General features: G+C 33.9%; 1 protein-coding gene across 1 annotated transcript in view; it reads right to left on the reverse strand.

The window, feature by feature from the left end:
* The window catches only part of LOC129809550 (serine-rich adhesin for platelets), a 34,198-nt gene extending 22,284 nt beyond the window's left edge, over window positions 1–11,914 (reverse strand). The window contains 2 exon segments of the mRNA XM_055859473.1: window positions 2,638–2,692; window positions 11,901–11,914. The gene's annotated coding sequence lies outside the window, so the exon portion shown is untranslated.
* Between the last annotated feature and the right edge of the window lie 8,318 nt (window positions 11,915–20,232).

Below are 20,232 nucleotides of genomic sequence, written 5' to 3' on the forward strand. Positions count from 1 at the left end.
AAACCACCTTTGAGAAAAAGCAAGTTTTATAAAATAATTCTAACTATTTCTTGAGAACCTTTTAGGTATTTCTGAAACTTGACATAATGAAGTAAATCTTAAGGCGATACGTTCAGGAAACACGATATACTCAGAAATTATTAATAGTTTACCATCACACGAAAATAGTTTTAAATTTGTTGCAATGTAATGGTCTCTATGCATTTGAAGAAATCTTTGTCAAAAATTGCAAAAAAAAAATTAGCGTTTTAGACTACAACGATAGAGGAAATTTTCCTTAAAAGAAGATTTTTTTTTTACAAAAGTTGCGCCCAATGTACGTAGGGTAAGATGGGGTAATTTGGAATCATGTCTAATTTGGAACATTTGGGACTTCCTGACAGTTTTAGATGGTAAAAGGAAAAAAAGCAATGAAAAAGTACTTTCGAATGTAAAGTCTTGTACTTCCTCGTGGTTTTCTTTTCCTCTTTGACCATCTGAAATACTGGAAAAATCTGCAAATTCCAAAATAGACATGATTCCGAATTACCCTATTTTATCCTAGAGGCCGGAATACTCTATAGTAGGAGCCTCTTAACATTTAATTTTTCCATACGCTTTTGCATAGAGGCTCTGAAGACTATTAACAGGTTTTTTCCTAAAGAGAATTAACTTATCAGTCTGATATATTGCGAAATTGTGCATTAAAAGCTATCTAAAAATACATATTTCATAATGCTCGCCGAAATAATACAAGAACTACGAGCAAATTTGTTAAGTCGTGGTGCAATATTTGCAAAATTTTTACAAGGAAAAGTGAAAAAGAGCTTCACCATTTATTAGGCTTTATGGGCCCCTGCTCTATAGTTTCAAAAAGTGTTTAACTTGTATGGAATTGCCAGGAATATCGATCCTCCACCACTTCAGCTAGATGAAGTGAAGAACTTCATTAGGCGCGTCCCAGTCCCAGGTGGCGGATTGGAAATGACTGTAGTTGGTTTTAAACCGACTATAATTTGTTTGGAAATAGTTACAGGCATGTACCGGAATATTTGCTTCTACGAGCAGTCCTTAGTGAATACTAATACCACGAACTCCTCCCAAAACCCGTGTCTCCTGGGTAAGGAGGCCTGTGACCTCAGGCTTGTACACCGGATAACAAACGGATTGGACCGGAAACGACCTACACGAGACAATGGACAAACCGTTGCTTCGACAACTGGTCCTGGATTTGGAGGGCACTAGAGTAACGGAAGAGGTTTTGAAAAGAGTCAAATTTAATTTAGATCGGTCAAACGTTTTCGAAAAATTAAGCATCAAAGTTATGAATTTTCAGAAATCCTTAATTTCCGTCTCTATAGCTCTTGAATTATACCAATACTGATAAAAAGGGGCCAGTCTTATCTTTTGTGAAAGGTTGGATCAACTCTTGTCGCTCCCATTCATTTTACTCATGCTCCTTTGAGTATTTCAAACTCACTCACAAAAAATTCGACTTGAAATATTAATTAGAAAAAAGTGAAACTACATTTTTAAGTAAATCTATTTCAAAATATCCAAATCCTTTATATGTCCCAATTTTTTTATATCAAAAATTAAACCATATGGAGCAGTAAGGGATGGTGAGTCATATTTGAGTTGAGGCAGCTTTGAAATTAGGTTTTTTCTTCTATTTTTCAATGAAACTGGACTTTTTCATGATATAATTTAGCCCTACATTTAGTTGTGAAGCAAAATTGAATTATGATAAGGCTCAATTTCATTTTAAAATAGGAGAAATAAACCCAATTTCAAAACTACTCCAATTCAAAAGAGACCCACTTCCCCCTATATTTCGCAAATCCTCTTAATTTCATAAGATATATTTTTATTCTTTAAAATAAATAGTAAAATATTTTGACTATTTATATATCATACACATACTGTAATATCTAAAAATATTGCATTTCGCGATATTTATCTACAACAAAAAATTTATCGACGAATTAAATTTAATATAGAGTGGGAAAACGTGAGCTTCACGAATTCTGAAAATATCCATCAAAAATATTATTGATTTCTGAAATAGTGTTTGCCACCACCCTATATCACGAATGAGATTATATTATTGTTATAGATTTTGAAGCATATTTGTGGCCGTATTCCATCTTTCACGTTGGAATTTCTCATTCATATTAAATGTATTTTTAACCTACTTCACGTAGAAGCGAAGGTGGAAAATGCACTTTATATCCTCTTGCTGCAATTCCACCATGAACGAGAGCAAAGACTTCGCTAGTACGGCTAGTACATTGTCAATAATTCAATTGCCCAATCCCATTTTGTGAAGTAGACTGCCTGACTAAAACTTATACGTTATGGATGTAGTAAAGTTTTGAGTGATTATATTGTCCCCTTCAAGTTCTTCCTATCATTCCCATTTAAATACAAACTTGAAACTCATTTGGCAAAACTATTTGAAACTCATAATGCACTTTCTAGCCATTTTCCGTTGGCATCCACCCACGAAATAATAAGAAAAGTTTCTTGCCAAGTTAACATTTTATGAAAGACAAGTACAAGCATCCCCCAAATGTTAGATACATATTCACTACATTTTGCAACTTATAAATATTTCATAGCCAATAATAATATTAAACTAGTATATTTATATCTTACCTTTTTAGCAACATTCCTAACTGGGAATGATAAACATCCCAGAAATTCGCTGCGTCTGCAATAAATAAATAAATAAATAAATATAAATAAAAATGTGGAAGGTAGAAATAATAAAAGAAAACATATAATATATTCTCTCCTCCTTTGAGAATGCTTTTATATATTATTTTAATTTTGAAATACAGTTCTTCCTTTGGGTTTTGTTTCTTTTCTTGTTTGTTTGTTTAAAATGTCCAATGTATGGCGGAGGGAAATGTAATTTTTGCTCTTGTAGAATGATCATTATTTATGATGGATTAAAAATATTATTTTTTCATCTTTAAAAACTAATATTGTTTTAATCGCTTTTCTCGAGTCATTGTGAAACTTTCTTAAACCAATAAATGAAATAAAATCGAAAATCCAAATGGAACGAAATAAAATGTTATTAGTGTTTTATTGCTCGAGCTCTACACAGAGAAATCAATTTATATTACGTTGTCCGAATTTTTCAATAGCTCTACATATTTCCATCCCTATACTACAACTGGGAATAACAATTTTACGAATCTAAAGTTCTGGGAAAGAAATCGTGAAACAATATCTGTTCGTTATAGGATATAGTGTTAGATAACGACTGAATCTCTTCTTTTATTTTTTCTTATTTTGAAAATTAAAATAATATTTTTTTAAATTTTGTCTTGTCCTGGTAGATATTTAGGGTATAGCCGTCTATGACCTTGAAACATTCTTTACAAGGATTTTTCAAGGTCGAAAGTTTGAAAGCTCCGATGAGCTTATTTTTAAACCATTTTTTTTATTCAATTGAACGGTTTTTGGATTCTTGTTAAATACGAAATCCGACTAATCGGTTATTTACCGTGTATTAAAACGGTAATTGATTGTTTATCTTAACTTATCATTACCTTTCACCTTTGGAATTAATGTCAATAAGTAAATCGTGTAAACCTAATCCAATTCTTATGCTATTTTATTACTAATATCGTTTTACACTTTCATTTTATGATAAATAAAAATAATGTGATGTGGAATAAAGCTTTAAAATTTTAGAACTCTTGTACGTGTTATTGCGCACAATTTGAGGTCTTTGCACACAGAGAAAAAAATATTTCGTAAATGTTTGTTAATTCCCGCTTAAAAGTTACGAAATGTTCGTTAATCGTCACAAAAAGTTTGTACTTTTTTCACAAATACTGTTTGTAACATGATTATTGTTCTTTTGCAAACATTTGTTCGTACATTTTTGTTTGTCTGACAAAAATTTACGAACAAATGACAAAATTTTACGAACTTTTTCTGTGTTAATAAAAATTTAGGAACAAATATTTGTAAAAAATAATTAAAAATGCTCGTCAAGTGGTCATGTTACGAACAATTTTTGTGAAAAAGTGCAAACATTTACGAACTTTCTAATAGGTTACACGAGCATTTCATAAGGTCTCCGTGGGAATCTTCAAACATTTACAAACGATTTTACATAATATTATACTATTTTTCTGTGTATAATGATACATTTCTAATAATATCTGGAATGTTAAATAAATTTTGCTACTTTTTCTACATAAGAATAATTTTCCCTAATATTCCAAATACTAAGGAAAATTTCTTATAATGTCTAAAGGCAATTTAGTCTGACAGTTAAACAATTGTATTCATTGTAACAAAAAAGGGACAGATAATCCTAACCGGCTTATGTAGGTGAGATTCTTAACGTGACCTAACTCGGAGTGCATGCAAATTCGATTTAGAGCTGAAGTTGGGAGACGCCATTCAGTTATCTTGAATAAAATTCGTGAAATTATACAAATTTTGTATTTAAACCAAAATATCAAGGATTTGGATGAACTGACAGAAAAGTGTTATATGGGTGAAATGTAGACCAGAATGTTCTCTATAATTTTCCCATAGAACATGATCTCATCGATTACTCAGAAGCCAAGATAAGCGAGGTTTTTTGTTTCTTAACTCGTTTTTTCATCCAGAGTGCCCCAAGTAATCATTTGTTGAACTTCAACTATATCAAAGAATTGTTGTATTTTGCGGGACTTTCCATTTAAACCCCTATTTTAAGTGTCTTGGTGGAGTAGAGGCAGTCAAATTGGCATCTGAGTGATTTCAAAGCGTTATTATGGGAAAAATCAATTTTTTCACACTTAAACGGCAAAATCGGAGTGATAGCGTAGTCTGAGTGGAAAATGATGTATGGACGAAATGTAGAGACAAATGTGCTCTACAATTATGTCAAAGTAATCATCAAAATCGGTTCAGCGACAGTCGAGATAATTGAGGTTATGTGATATTGAAATTGGTTTTTCGACTGTGGCGCCCCTGGTGTTGGTCCCACGAAGTTCAAATATTCTAGAAAGTTGTAGCATTTGGTGAGATCTTTCGTTTAAGCCCTTATTCATCAAAATCAGTCACATAGAACCGGAGATATGATTTTTTGAATTTCGTGAACTTTGACCCCTCATATCTCCGGTTCTGTTTTAACCACAGCGCACATACGCACCATTTTGGAAACGTCCTAGACTGGACTACAACATACTAAAATTTCATTAACTTGCACAATGCCGTTTTTGAGAAAAGTGACTTTGAATTTCGATGAATTTTGACGTTATCACAGCGCCACCTGTGGTGACTTTTTGAACTTCCATCAGAAAGTGCTAATCGAGACGAAACCAAAAAGGTAAAATTTATGTCGCTATGTTAATTAGAACCGGAGATAGAGGCCGGTCAATGTTCGAACTTTGACCCCTTATAGCTCGGGTCAGGGGTTATGGATCGACTTAAGGTTTTTTTTGTTTGATAGGTATAATCAACGGCTACAACATACTAAAATTTCAGCCCGATTGCATAAGGAATTTTTGAGTTATTTAACTTTTAGGATTTAAACATTTTCTTTTTAAAAAAAGCGCCCCTAGCGGTGGTTTTATGAACTTGCGATGTTAGAAGGGGAAGTGGCATTTCACGAGAGCTTTCCAAAAAGCCCTCACTTTTTAAATTCTGACAATTAGAACCGGAGTTATGGCCATTTTAAGAAAATTTTTTTGGACCCTTATAGCTCGGGTCAGGGGGGTCGGGGGACCTTAAGTTTGGTACTGATGGAAAGCTCTAAGGCCCAGCTATAACATACTAAAATTTGAGCCCGCTCGATGCCATAGGGGCGGAGCTATTGAGAAAACAAAAAAAGGGGGGTCTTCAAAATGGCGGAAGGAGGGGTGGGGGGTGGGGGGTCAATGCACCATGTTGCAATTTTCATACGATATTTAACCTTTGCCGAAAACCGCAAGTCGATATCTTTTTTAGTTTAGGAGCTATTAAGCTCCAAAGAGCGGCCGGACGGCCGGCCGGCCGGCCGGGAACGTAACTTAGCCCCCCATATATTCGTGATCAGGAAGTGGCGAAACACATTTTGGCCAAGTTTGAGCGCGATCGGAGGACATGAAATTTTGTTAGGATTATAGTAGGTGAGATTGTTAAGAATCTCACCTAAAATATGAAACTATTTTTTGTGGCATTGCATTAAACTCAAATTCACGAAATTCGAGCATTTGACAAAAGGTTTTCTTTTTCCTTTTAACCACCTCTTTTATATGATATTCATATTTTTCCTGTCTGTAATTTTCCTGAGCTATAACATTTTGATCGTAGTAAAGAGAGGTAATAAAATTTGAAGTCGCGTATTTCAGCAGAAATGTTCCATTGTATTTTTTTCGAGGATTGCATATAAAGTGATAGAATAGATAAAGAAAACTGACAATGTTGATGGAAATTGCTGTGTGGTCACACAACGTACGACTAGAAGGATTATGGGCTTCATAATGCACGATAAGGAGTGTGAAAAAAAATCAATAAATATGAACTATAAAGTGTGGTATGTTCATTTTCGTTCTCTTTTGCTGTGCCAGCACTCTAACAATTGGCATATTAAATCAATTTTGAGTTGCTTTTTCGGCACCATTAAAACCCCCCCAACTTCCGCTTTTTTGGGATACCCCAAACCCACATACATTTACCCCATTTGACTGAACCAAAAATAAATAGGGAGTTTTGTACATAAATTCATGAATAAAGAATAATGTTTGTTTGGGTTGTGCTCTGTGATAAGGGGCAATTGCAATGCATAATTGAGTTAATGGCACAGAGAGATGCCCTATTGATAGTTGACCATCATCGAGTGCATATGAATTAGATAAATTGGATACAATGACAACGAGAGATGCCTTAATACCTCCAAACTAATTGATCGATTAAATAAAAGTTGAGGGTGTCTTTGGGGATTTGTGTTTGGAGACTCGAGTGGCAAAATAGGGTGATGAAGGCAAATGGATGTGGGGGAGTGACGTGCGATGATATTACGTAAGGAGTCCCACATGAGAGAACAAAATATGATCAACATTTTCCTCCATACTGTTTCACTTTTTCCCGCTTTTCTCTCCCCGGTCGTCACTATATTTTCTATTAATTACCATCCATATTCCTTAAAGACTGGTCGAGTCATTTTGGCTCCTCTTTTGCACAGTGAAATAGTCTGACCACATCATGAGCAACCCCCAGCGTTCAAGCTTAAATACAGCACTTTCTTTTTTTTTCGAAGGGTTTGTGAAAATAGGAGTGTGAGTGTGGAGCCGAAGTAAGAATATAAAGAACTACATATTTATATGTTACAATGGGTCACAAGGACTTGAATGGGGGCAAGAAATGTCTACAATTTGTTAAAATATCTAAATAACCATTTTCCTTTTAGCTCGTCTTATTCACCAAATTCCTCATAAATCCACTTGATGCGAACAAAGACAATTTAATGGGAGGAAAATATCCCAGAATATCGTGTGACATAAACAAGACATCCAAAGGACATGGGAAAGATTTCTATTTGATAATATTAAGAGTCTTAGGACATATATCACGAAGAGTGCAGAGAAAATTGAAAACACAAGTTATTTCAATATGGATATTATTAATAGATAATTGTCTATTTTTCTGTATTTTCTTAATTTTAATAAAGGTTTTATGCTGAAAGCGAATATCTTAAACGAAAAGCCTTTTTTAGGTTTTTTGAATAGAGGTTCTGTTAGAAGAAAGAATGAAAGCTTAGCCGAAGTGGGAAAATGAGTATGATAACTAAGGGCCTTGACAGACCTGAGGATTAGCCGAGAGACGGCTTAGCGTAATTATATTAGAAATAATGGTCAAACTAGTTTTCCATCATTTTCCACTAAGTCGTCTCTCGGCTTAAGTCGTAAGTGTGTCTAGGGCATAACCCTTACACGGAACACTAAAATAATGAAATCAAAATACGTAAGTAATTGGTAATATTTTTCAACTTATAAAAATTTTTTTACGCCTTATTATATTAGACTATTTTGACCATATTATAATGGTCAATGTACAATAACTTTTGATTTGCAAAGATTTTTGTGCAAAACATATTCTCGAAAATGCGAGTAAGCAAGATGATCTAGATCTCACTCATGCCCAATACACAATAACTTTTATTTGTTAACATGTTTTCTCAACTGCCTATGAGAGTGAGCGAGATGACTAGATCTAGATCTCACTTCCTCTCACAGGAAGCTCCGACAACATGTTTACAAACAAAAGTTATTGTTCGCTGGGCATAATAGTAAACATACTAAAAATCCATAAACTGAATCTGCAATGTAATGCCCAACGCACAATAACTCTAGTTTGTAAACATGTTTTCAAAATTTCCTATGAGAGAGAGGGAGATAACTAGATCTCTGTTTCATTCACACTAATTGAAATGTCAAAAACATGTTTACAAAACAAAAGTTATTGTGCGTTGAGCATAATAATCACATCTTTATAAACTGATCTAGGCTTATCACTGCTTTTAAACATGTTTTCAAATTTGTATAATACTCGACGCACAATAACTTTTACGTTGTAAACATGTCTTTAAAACTGACTACACGAGTGAATGAGATAACTAGATCTACATTTCACTCACTGTCATTGAAATTAAAAAAAAAAAAAAACAAGTTTACAAAACAAAAGTTATTGTGCACTGACCATAAGCGAGAGCGAGATGTCAAAATCTAAATTTCACTGACTCAGTGACACATCTTGCTCATCGTTATAGGCAAATTCTAAAACATGTTTCGAAAACAAAAGTTATTGTGTGTTAGACATTACATAAAAAATTTTACGCTTTAACCTTCTTTTAACATAAATTTTCACTTAAGCACTTAATCAAAAAAAATCATCATAGGGCTTTCTTTTATGAGAAATTAACATGACATACTGTCACTACAGACGGCAAATCACCACAGAGGTAGCTAATCGCTTGAAATTCAGCAAAAATGAGCAAAAACTTTAGCTTTTTTTTATAAAATTTATATCTGGAAGGACTTTGTGTTTGTTGTGTTAAAACATTTACTATTCTAACTAATACTTTATTTTATTTAGACAACAATATATCTTGGACTGCGATTAGTAAAGGACTAAAATAACATTGCATTTCAATTTTAGGATTTTTTTAAAAGATTTTTCGAGAGGCGAATTAATTGAAAATCATTCCAAGGTGAAATAAAAATTCGCGGGAATGGAATAAACAGAAAATCTCCAGTGGAACTATTAAATGACATGCCTCATTTAATACCAGCCATCCTTAATAAATTAGTAAATTAGTCAACGATACTATATTTCAGAAGTGCACAACTAATTACTGTTCAAATCAGGGGGTGACATTAGCTCTGAAAAATGCGACCAGTTTTAGTGTAAATTTTTTCCTGTTTTCGTACATATTTCACGAGATATCTCCAAAACTATGTATGTTGCCATATTGGGGTTTTCCGTTGCCTTTTCGTTATTAAATTGGCTTTTATTTTGTATTAGTATTATTTGCTAATTCACTCTACAATGACAGAAAACAGCTAATAAACTCAAAAGTTTTTTCGGCTAGAAGCATATGGGAAACATAGGAAACGTCATGTCCCTGGTTCAAATTCTTAAATTTTGTGACACGTAGCGGATAGTGGGGCAGCTTTGAATTGGGGTAGCTTTGAAATTACTCTTTTTTCTCCTATTTTTAAATGAAGCTGTACCTTATCATGATATAATTTAGCTTTACAAACAAATTGTGAAGCTAAGTTACATTATGATAAGGCTCAATTCCATTTAAAAATAGGAGAAAAAGCCCAATTTCAAAGTTTCCTCTATTTAGAGGTGTCCCACCTCCCCCTAAATACTGTCATATTAAAAAAAAATGCGATACTGTTCTATATACACGAAATTTTAAAGTAACCTTAATTATTGATGTAATTTAGGTGATACAGAACAAAAGAAATGGAATATCTTAAAAAGAAAATATACTCTACTGAAAAGTAAGGTTATGTTCATAGATAACCTCGAAATAACATCTCTCCCGGTTATGCTACGTAGCAAATTCCAATTAATAGTGTCTCCCTTGTATGTCCCAGGTTATATTATTATAAGGTTATCTTTTAATACCATCCACTTTTTTATTCTATGTGCATGAAGTATTGCAACATAGCTTTAAGAAAGAAAAAAATTAAAGCACATATTGTTGGTTGGATATATGAAGTATCTGTATCACAATGACTATAATAAATTGATTCGAATTTCGAATCCTATTTTCATTGTTTCAGTTTTTCTATTATATTATCCTCAATTAAATCCTTTTAGCAAACAGTGATTGCTCATAATCCGGATATTTTTCCAAAGAATGTAATTCATGGAATTTTCCTTTGGTCGTCCGAAGTACTTAGGAAAAACTTAAAAGCACCCATTGATGCAAAGAGGGTCCATATAATTATCCTCATCACGCAGAGTGTTTAGTCATTAAACTAAGAACTTTTTAACGGTGCACGTAGGAGTATAAACGGGAATTTATAATTTGATGAAATTATAGTGATTTAAAGTTACTAAAAACTTGCTTAATGCAATTCACAAAGCACAGGCGCAACTGCTAAAATATTTAGAATTTTCCTTATCTTATGATGTTTAGTATTTTAAATAATTACAAAATCACTTTGCTCACTGAATAAATATCACGGCAGGAAAGACAAAGTTATATCCACTTGAGTTTTTAGGGGTGGAGAAAACTTCTTCATTGACAGTCTGTTCTATCCTCAGAATCACCACAGAAATTACTCATCGTAAGAACCGAGATAGTATACTTAAAGGGTATCATCTCATAAATAATGATACCCATTCTTTAATGATATTTACGAACAATTTATTCACTCTTTGTTAGTTAAATAGGAAATTATGGTGGAATATTCAAGCATTTTGAAGAATTGATGGTTTACGGAGAATATTCCAGTTTTTCCTTACACATTCCAGATATTTAATTAATGATGATGGTGCTATGTAAGATTAATTAAAATTCTCCAAGAAAATCCTTCAGTACTCCATAAAAGCACTTTTTTTTTCTTCTTCTTCTTTTCACTCTACCAGAGCAAAAATCCACCCTCCGGGAGAGTGTTTGGGGTGAAAAAGTTAACTGGGGCGTATAAACACAGGGGGATGTTCTCTAGCACATTCACTTACACTGGGAGAAAGGAGATAATCTTAATTGCAAAAATTACACATAATAGATATTTTGCGAGAAAAACTATTTGCACGAGGACGGGAAGTTATACGCGTGAAAATGAAGAGACGGACTGATTCAAAATGGCTGAATCGATCCAATGCCGCAATTTGGGTTATCAACACACAGTCTTGTGTGGAAAATATCCTCACGAAGACTCCTCATGGGTAAAACTCTGCCCGAGAGTGCCGAATTGTCGTGAGAGCTCCTGAACTCGCGCATGACCATTTAGCCTCAGAAGGGAGAATATTCTCCCACATATATATGTGCATGATGTTATATATAATTTTCAGCAAGAAGAGTATATTTTAGCTCTAATGATTGGGGGTTGCCTTCAAAATTCATTGTGAGAGAACTGGAGAGGCACAAGCAAAAAAGGGAGAGTGTGGACAAGTGGATAGTTTAACTGGCCCGTCCACAGAATCACTGAAATTCTCACACAGTAGTTTATGTAACATTGTGGTAAATGCTCCCTGCAGGATTCATTTGCATTTAAATCCAACCACGGAGACGCCTCCGCGTCAAACATACCGTACCCAGCACGCCATCCACAATCACCAGAGAAAATCACAGAAAATGACACAATTAATCACGCTACAAAAAAGTATGGGGGGATATGCATACCCATTTAGAGGAGGAATAATGGCAAGGAGGCAGAGGAGTATCAAAAAACAGTATCACCTACTTGTTTTCTCGGTCACGATGCCACACAGACAGTTGAATTCGTTTCGCGTGATCTGTGTCTCTCAGGTCAAAGGTGAAACGATGATCGAAGTACGGACGACTAGAATTTCGATGAACAGCCGTTCTCTGAAATCCCATTTCCTTATCTTCCGGCGGATCCATGGGAAGGACTGATATCTGAATTAGAAACAATTTTATGTTGCTTTATTAAAAATCCTCAATACTTACTGCGTTTAATTTTTTTTATATTTAATAAATATTTTCTTTGATTATTTTTGAGAGAAAAAAAACTTGCTTAAGTTAAACATTTTCAAATGTAGGGGAGACTGGGGCAAAAAGTCACAAATCGAAAATTTCAAAATTCAATATCTTCCAAGATAAATAAGATAGCGGCTTAAATTTTTTTCCATAGATAGCTTCCATAGACCTTCTTCGATGTTGTATGTTTCTTAGAATTCGAACAAGGAATTTAGAAAACAAAAAATATCAAAATTTTTAGCCCTATTTTTAAAATATTTTTCTTGAAGAATATATCAATTATTACCTACTTATTTTCCAAAATTGATACACTGATGATTATTTCCTAAATAATTTGGATTCTTTGAATACGAAGCCGCTATCTATTTTAGAATTTTACAAATATTCTTCTCTCAAGAAATCTTTTTATTAAGAACGACCACTTGGGGCAAAAAGTAACAACAGGTATGGAGCAAAAAGTTAAAAAAAAAACCAAAACAATTTGTGATGTCTCACGGCAAAAAAACGTCATTGCCATGTTTCGCTGCTTGTTGTTTGCATTGGTCAAATGATTTTCAGTCTTTTGTGTGTTTTTTTCTAAAATAGCTTGAAAAGCATTTTTATCGTTCAGATAGAGAAAACGGTGTTTTACAAAAGTGTAGAGGAATAAATTTCCTATGAAAATATGTTTTCTATTTTTTTTTAATTTACGGAATCCCGTAATGAAGCGAATCAAAATGTGATAACATCACATGCCTGATACTATTTGCCCCAGCATTTTTGAGAATGGTCACAAAATTACCTTTTAGAAAACGGCTCGATAAATGAAATTCCTTACAAAATAGAGGAAAATTACTTTCACAAAGTTGAAGAGCGGTAAATTTCCTACAAAACTGCGCTAATTAGAAATTCCTGGGGCGTTCGAGTAGTTTGTAAAAAAATTAAATATCCGTTTTATGACTTATTGCCCCAGTCTCCCCTATAGACAGAAAATATTGAGAAACTTAAAATGTTAAATCGCTCATTGGGCAAAGTAACACAAAATGTTTAGATTTTTCATTTCAATTTATTTCAATTGAAAACTTGAAATAAAATTTAAAAAAGATTATACAGTAGAGTCTCGCTATAGGCCATCGCTCTACAGTCCACAATTTATCGACCGTTGATTTCAAAACACTGATTTTAAGTTAGGTTATGTTTTTTAGTATGCGACATGCATAATTATTTTAATATTTTTGGCAAACTTTATTAAGTAGTTGTGATAATTGTGATCCACAATGAAGAGAGCAAGGACAAGTACCACAATCTCAAGGAAAGTGGAAGCCGTCGAGCAATTTCAATACTAAAAGTCGTTGATAATTTTAAAAAATTACATGGACTATAGTGCGACCCAAGTGTCAAATTTGAAACCAAATATGGACTATAGCGAGACTCTACTGTAAGAACAATTTCATCTTTTTGAATTGAGCTAAATCTTTGATATTATTGTGGAATTCACAGATGAAGCTTTTTCATTCATTTGAAAGAAAGATTTTACAGTAGAAGACAAAAAAAATAAAGTCAATATCTCAAACCGTTTTGCCCCTATATGGGTAATACGGTCTTTAGAAATATGAGTTAGTCACATGCCTTAACATTTACATTCTGATATAAGGAACTCTTAAAGATTTAAGTTAAATATTTAGTGATAAAATTAACAATTTATGATTGTCAGTTACAGGCTAATAATGTTTCATTTATTTCACGTGCCTCGCTTAAAAGTTCAAAAAGTCCTTCCAACTAGATTTTAAATTAAAGACTTCTATCGGAGATTACGAAAAAAGCTTTTAAAGACCGATGTAAAGATTTAATACTTAAAGCTTTATCTCAGAATTAAAAGGTTTAAATCGGGTTTTGAATCCTCATTTGTATATAAGTAATTATCTTTAATTTCCAAATTGGAATCTTCAAACCTTTAAGTCGAAAATAACAAACTTTACAATAACGATAAATATTTTAAAGTTTTCTTTAATTTTAAAACCTCTCGAAAGATTTTTTAATCCTTAAAAATACTTAAAATTTTCAGGTAAATTGCCGATTTTTTTTTATCAAATAATATGTTTCAGAAAATTTTGACTTAGTACAGAATATTAAGATCAAATGCATTATTTGGTTATCTAAAAGTCAGTAAGAATGCTTGATATTTAAAAATTCATAACTTTCGGCACTGGGTTTATTCTGCAGTCTAAAAACCCGTCTAACAGACTGGCAAGCAACGGTTTAATACCTTTACGTAACTTTTTTTATTAATATTTAATTCCTCAAAATTCTTGAAAAATGGCAAGGCGATGCAAATAGAGGGATTAGAGGCCACATTGAAAACGTTTCTTTTTGCATATTTTTAAAGGAAACCTAGCTTTAACATAATGTAATTTACATATACAGAACAATTCTGGATATAAATTAAATTATGGATAGATCCAATTTTCTTTAGAAGCGTGCAAAAAATAGCGTTTTGAATGAAGCCCCAGCTCAAAGTTGCCCTAGCTCCCCCTATAGCGGTATTTAAAAATTTAACAATTAGGAGAAAGTGTCCATGATTGATACCATTGGAAGCTTCGTAATGATTAAATTTTCTGTTTCACAATATGTATGTGACTCATCGCAACCATATTTTAAAAACTATGGGAAAGTGGCCAGTTTTTAAAATATATTGCGAAGTCACGTTTATTGAGAAACATAGGAAAAACATAGTCATTACCAAGATTCCAATGGTAGTATGGGCACTTTCCCCTAATATCGTCCTTTCTTTTAGTCTGATTTTGAGTTCCTGATTTGATATATTAATATTTATGTATTTTTCTTAGGAATGCGTTCATGTATTTTGTGTATATAAGATATGAATTTTAAATAAATAAATACCTTAACATAAGCATTGATGGAGCGTCCATTGGCTCTCTGCAAATCACGACATCGAATAACTGAAATGGATATTCAAACATCAATAAAAGCTGTCCACTTGAGAGTAATTTGAATCAGTCCATTGGGATCCTACCATCACCCACTCACCGTGAATGTTCAACTTATTGTCATCTTCTATGAATATGGCCAAATCGAGTGATCCTGTCACATTTCTCCCATAGCGTGAATTTGTGGATGAGGCTACAGAACGTCTCTTCTCCAGGGAGTCATCTCCAAACTCTGGCGAGAAGGTTAGGCAGCGTCTGCTGAGTCCGCCAGAAAGGGAGACTGAGGCACCTGTTGGTGTTGAACTAGCACGAAGTTCATTGCTCTTGATACCCGACGTGTCATTCTCGAGAAATTCATTTACTGCCCCCTTTTGCCTGGCCACATCTTTGGGATCTGAGTCAACAATAATTGCATACCCCTCGGGTGTATCCATTGCGGCTAGTACATCAATACTTCGCCGTCGTCTTGCCCTTGCTGACTCTGTGGTGGGGAAATCTCTGAAATTTATTGGAGTTCCGGGGCTGGGTATTCCATTGGGAAGACTCAATCCTATAAGGCATCGTCTCTTCTCGCGATTTTCTTTGGTAACTCTATCAGCATCACTTTTGTGATGTTTCCGCCTTACAGCTTTCTGCCTACGTAAACAGCAATTGTTTTTGGGATCCTCTCTGGAATCTGGTGTTTTGACTTCTCGCTCATTGATGATTGTACTCTCTTCGAGAATAATTGTCCTATCACCGGCTTGAAGAAATTTTTCCGGTGATATGACATTAGAATTGAACTCTTGCAGATCATTGGCTGGATCCTCTGCAGGAGTATACGTTGGTGAGACGCTAAATTGTTCCCGGAATTTTCCAAAGTGCGTCCTCAAATCAGCTGGTTTGTCCTTATTCTTAAAGGTTGAGGTGCGCCTATTGATTGGGGTCCATTTATCTTTCTTTGCGCTCTCTAGTATAGCGTCAATCATGCGATCCAAAGTCACATCACCCATTGTTGATGAGCTGAGGGAGGCATCTTGAGGTGAAGACACCTTTCGTTTCTGCTCAGGACGGAAGCTTATTTTACTAAATCGCAGTTCATTGAGTCGGTGCGAGAGGGGTGTTAAACAAGGCTCCGATGGACTCTTTTTCAACACCTTAGCCCGTTTTCGAGGCGGTGGGTCATCGGGCAAGTATCTTGGATACTCGTGATATGTATCGGGAATTTCGAGATCCCGATTGGAGGCACAGGGCTCAGTCCTAAGGTTGCACGGAGAGTATTCAATGTCAAAGGTGGGGAGAGTGGATGCATACTGTGGCGGTCGAAAACTTTGAGGAGCTGTCCCCATCATTGGTCTCTTTCGACTACCACTGACCACCGTGGCGGATCGTGTAGGTGTGGATGTGGGAGTAATATTGCTGACATCCCGGAGTGCCGATGATGGTCCGAAGGAATCACGGGGTTGATATGGCGTACCCAAGCAGTGATTTTCCTTATCCCTGTGCGGATGTCTCTTGATTGCTGTACTCGTCACACCCAATGACCGACGTCGATTCTCACGATTGTGCTGTGTTGATGCGGATGGCAAAACACCAAGGGACCGCCGGGTATCAGCCCTTGTTGAATCTGTGGCTCCATTCTCTGACCTCTTCGTAACTGTCCACTTGAGCATTTCAGCGACTCCTGTTAAGGAAAAGAAATGACAAAAATTGCTCATTGTCATGGGAAATGACCACAACTCCTTCGCAAATAGCCTTCCAAAAATATCATGTCTTTCATTCAAAATTAATTGTAATGGTTTTGACTCTCTCTCTCTCTCCTCTCCTAAAACCCATCCCATATTTTCTTCCTGTGCCAAGGTTGCCGCAAGACTTATCAAGATTAAATGATCAGGGAGCACAAAGTTTGAAGACGACTCAGGCTATAGAGACAAAGTTGTACGAAACATAAGTATAATCATCCCTAAATTATGTAACACCACCATCGCATGAGCATATGTGAATAAGAAAACTACCCTTTCCGGAAGTTTACTCGTTGCCGATAACATCAGCCAACTTGTACCGTTCGTACATCGAACGTTGTACCTTTTGCCACATAGACAAGCTGGAAGACTAGAAATGCCACAAATGAAGGATAGATTGGCGGCAAGAATGATGAGAAAGGGTTGTTCCATGCATGCGAAATTCTATATGACTGTGGTGGTTCAGTTTCTTTGCATTGTAAGTAGAACTCTATGGGGTGGGTAAGTCATTAAATCAGAGCGTGAAATTGATTCATGAAAATTATTCAAGTTAATTTGAAAAACATAAAAATATAAAAGTAATTGAATTATTAAAATTTAACCATATTTGAGTTGCTGTGAGCAAAAATAGTTTATCGTACACAGAAAAAATATTTTATAAAATTGTTCGTAAATGTTTGTGAAATCCTATGAGGGAGTTGCAAAATGCTCGTGAATCGTATAACCCACAAACAAGTTCGTAAAAGTTTGTAGTTTTTTCACAAACATTGTTCGTAACATGATCATTTGACGAATATTTTTTGTACTTTTACAAACATTTGTTCGTAAATGTTCGTAAACACTCAAAAAATGTTCGTAAAATTTTGTCATTTGTTCCTATTTGTTCGTACATTTTTGACAGACAAACAAAAATTTACGAATAAATGACAAAATTTTACGAACATTTTTTGTGTGTTTACGAACATTTACGAACAAATGTTTGTAAAAGTACAAAAGATGTTCGTCAAATGATCATTTTACGAACAATGTTTGCGAAAAAAGTTCAAAATTTTACGAACTTGTTTGTGGGTTGTATGATTCACGAGCATTTCGTAAGTCCTCCATAGGATTTTACAAACATTTACAAGCACAAGCAATTTTACAAAATATTTTTTTCTGGGTATTTGCATTTCCTTATTAAAATAGACTGTTTTTTCTCTGATAATGTCATTCCAATAACCCTTTTAAAATGTGTGGATTACAATACTACAAGAATTTATGCCAGAGAGATTGGAAATAGAAGGAAAGATGCTTTACTATAATTTCTGGCCAATCCTTAAGCTACGCACGATTCTTAAATCTGCAATTTTTGGCGGGAAAATCTTTTAAATCAGGTTTTTGGGTTAATAGTGAGTCTATATGAGTTTAAATCAATTGAATATTCCCTAAGAGTTCCCTTAAATTTCGTTTCAGTTCTATTTTTGAAATTTTCAAAGTCTTTTGTCAAAATTAAAATTTCAGTATTTTGAGATGAATAATAAATAAATCATATAAAATGAATTATATGGTTTCTTAACAACAAGAAAAAACTCTCTTCATAATTTTTTTTGACAAAGTATTTGCCATTCTGGAAGGTGTAATATCTTGGGCAGTGCGGGATTTTTAGTAATTTTAAGAATGCCTTATCAAATCTTTCCTTTCTTATAATTTTTTCTCTGGGTTTATTATTTTATACAGCCCCAATAATGTACTTAAAAAATTGTACTGGGACATGAATCCATTAATAAATAATAAAATAATATTAGTGAAAGTGAGTTTGTCGAGATTGAGAAAATATTCTATTTCATTTTTAAAGAGTTACTGAGCGAAATCCGAAAAAGTTAAAATAACATTTCGAAAATGTTTATTTAACCCTGCAGTATTGATCCGAAATCGGTGTAAATATTATGGTTTTTAGGTGTATTATGGGTTAAAGTTACCCTTTTTCATGTTAATTTTACCCTTAAAAAGGTGTAAAATTAACATTAAAAAATGTTGTTATATTTTTACACCTAAAAAGTATTACAGTTATGAGAAAAAAATGTTAATAGCACCCCCGTTTTTTTTCAGTGTACATTAGTTAAGAAGACTAAAAAAAACATAATATTTTTTCTAATTGTTTTCTTCAGCGTATAATAAAATTGTAATGTATATTTTCTAAAATTTCATTTATTTTTTTTTTAATTTAGCCATTGAGACTTGAGTTTTGGGGTTTTTTCGGTGGACAAGAATTCTCGAAGTAGGTTCATTTTTAATCGAAAAAATCAAATATTTCCTGTTAGCTGATGAGTCAAACTAACCTCTGAATGAAGGATTTTATATTTACTTGATCACAACTTATACTACAAGCCGAAACTTGTTGTAAAATCATAAAAATGTGTATTTGTTTATTAAATTCTCCCAAAAATTCATATATTTTTTTTTTCAAAAATCCTTCTTTTAAAATCCAAAAATATATTTGGTTTTTGGATATCAAATGAACGTATTACGAGAATTCTTGTACATTGAAAAAAAATGATCTTTCCAAAGAGGTTTCTGAAAATCAACTCCCAGAATTTCGTATTTTTAAAATTTCTAAAAGAAAATTTTAAAAATATAGTTTAAAAGTTTTTTTTGAGCTAGAGTTAAAGAAATTTGATATCATGGGAGAAAAAAATAGATAAAAGTATGCTGTTTTTGTTTATTTTGATCCACGTAACCTCTTGATGTTGATTCTTTCCGATGAATAGATTTTCAATGTCTTCAAAGCCAGTTAGTAAGAGCTGTGCATGAATGAAAGAAACAGAAAGGTTGAAGTGATTTACTTCGAGGAAGAGATAAATGGAATGTGAATGGATGACTGCCTCGTTGTTATACTCCTTGGTAGAAAATCGATTTCAATTTGCGGGGATAAATTTTAAAATTCCATCATTTTTCAGCGTGCCTAGAAGTGCTAGAAGTTATCTTCTTCCCGGCAAGTTTACTCTCTCAACATTATTGCGCTCAAACCACGAAGCATTTGAGTTGCAATATGAAAAGTTGCTGAGGGCAAAAAGTTTGCAGAGGTGAAAGCATTTAATGGTGATTTATCAGTGGGATATATATGACCAGTGAGGATTTTAATTGCTACTCCCTGGAAAATGGGTTCTCAGAGGTGCTTCTTAGTTGGTGATTGTGGCAAAAAGTGAAAGCGTTATTTATTGTTCTTCATTTTTGTGGTGAAATAAGTGTAGCATACGGAAAAGGGAAAGGGGCTTGATAACCAATTAAGGACTCCCTATAATAGTTATTCTTCAGCAAGTAATTATAAATTACACTATAGCATTCAACATTGCGTGCACTAGCGTGAGACTTTTGCAGTTCTTCCCATCGAATGCCTCTTAATCCTCTCGTTAATGCTATGCTGGGGTTAATTGAAAAGAGATTCCAC

This window comes from Phlebotomus papatasi, chromosome 1 (genome assembly GCF_024763615.1).
Source record: "Phlebotomus papatasi isolate M1 chromosome 1, Ppap_2.1, whole genome shotgun sequence".
Classification (NCBI taxonomy): Eukaryota; Metazoa; Arthropoda; class Insecta; order Diptera; family Psychodidae; genus Phlebotomus; species Phlebotomus papatasi.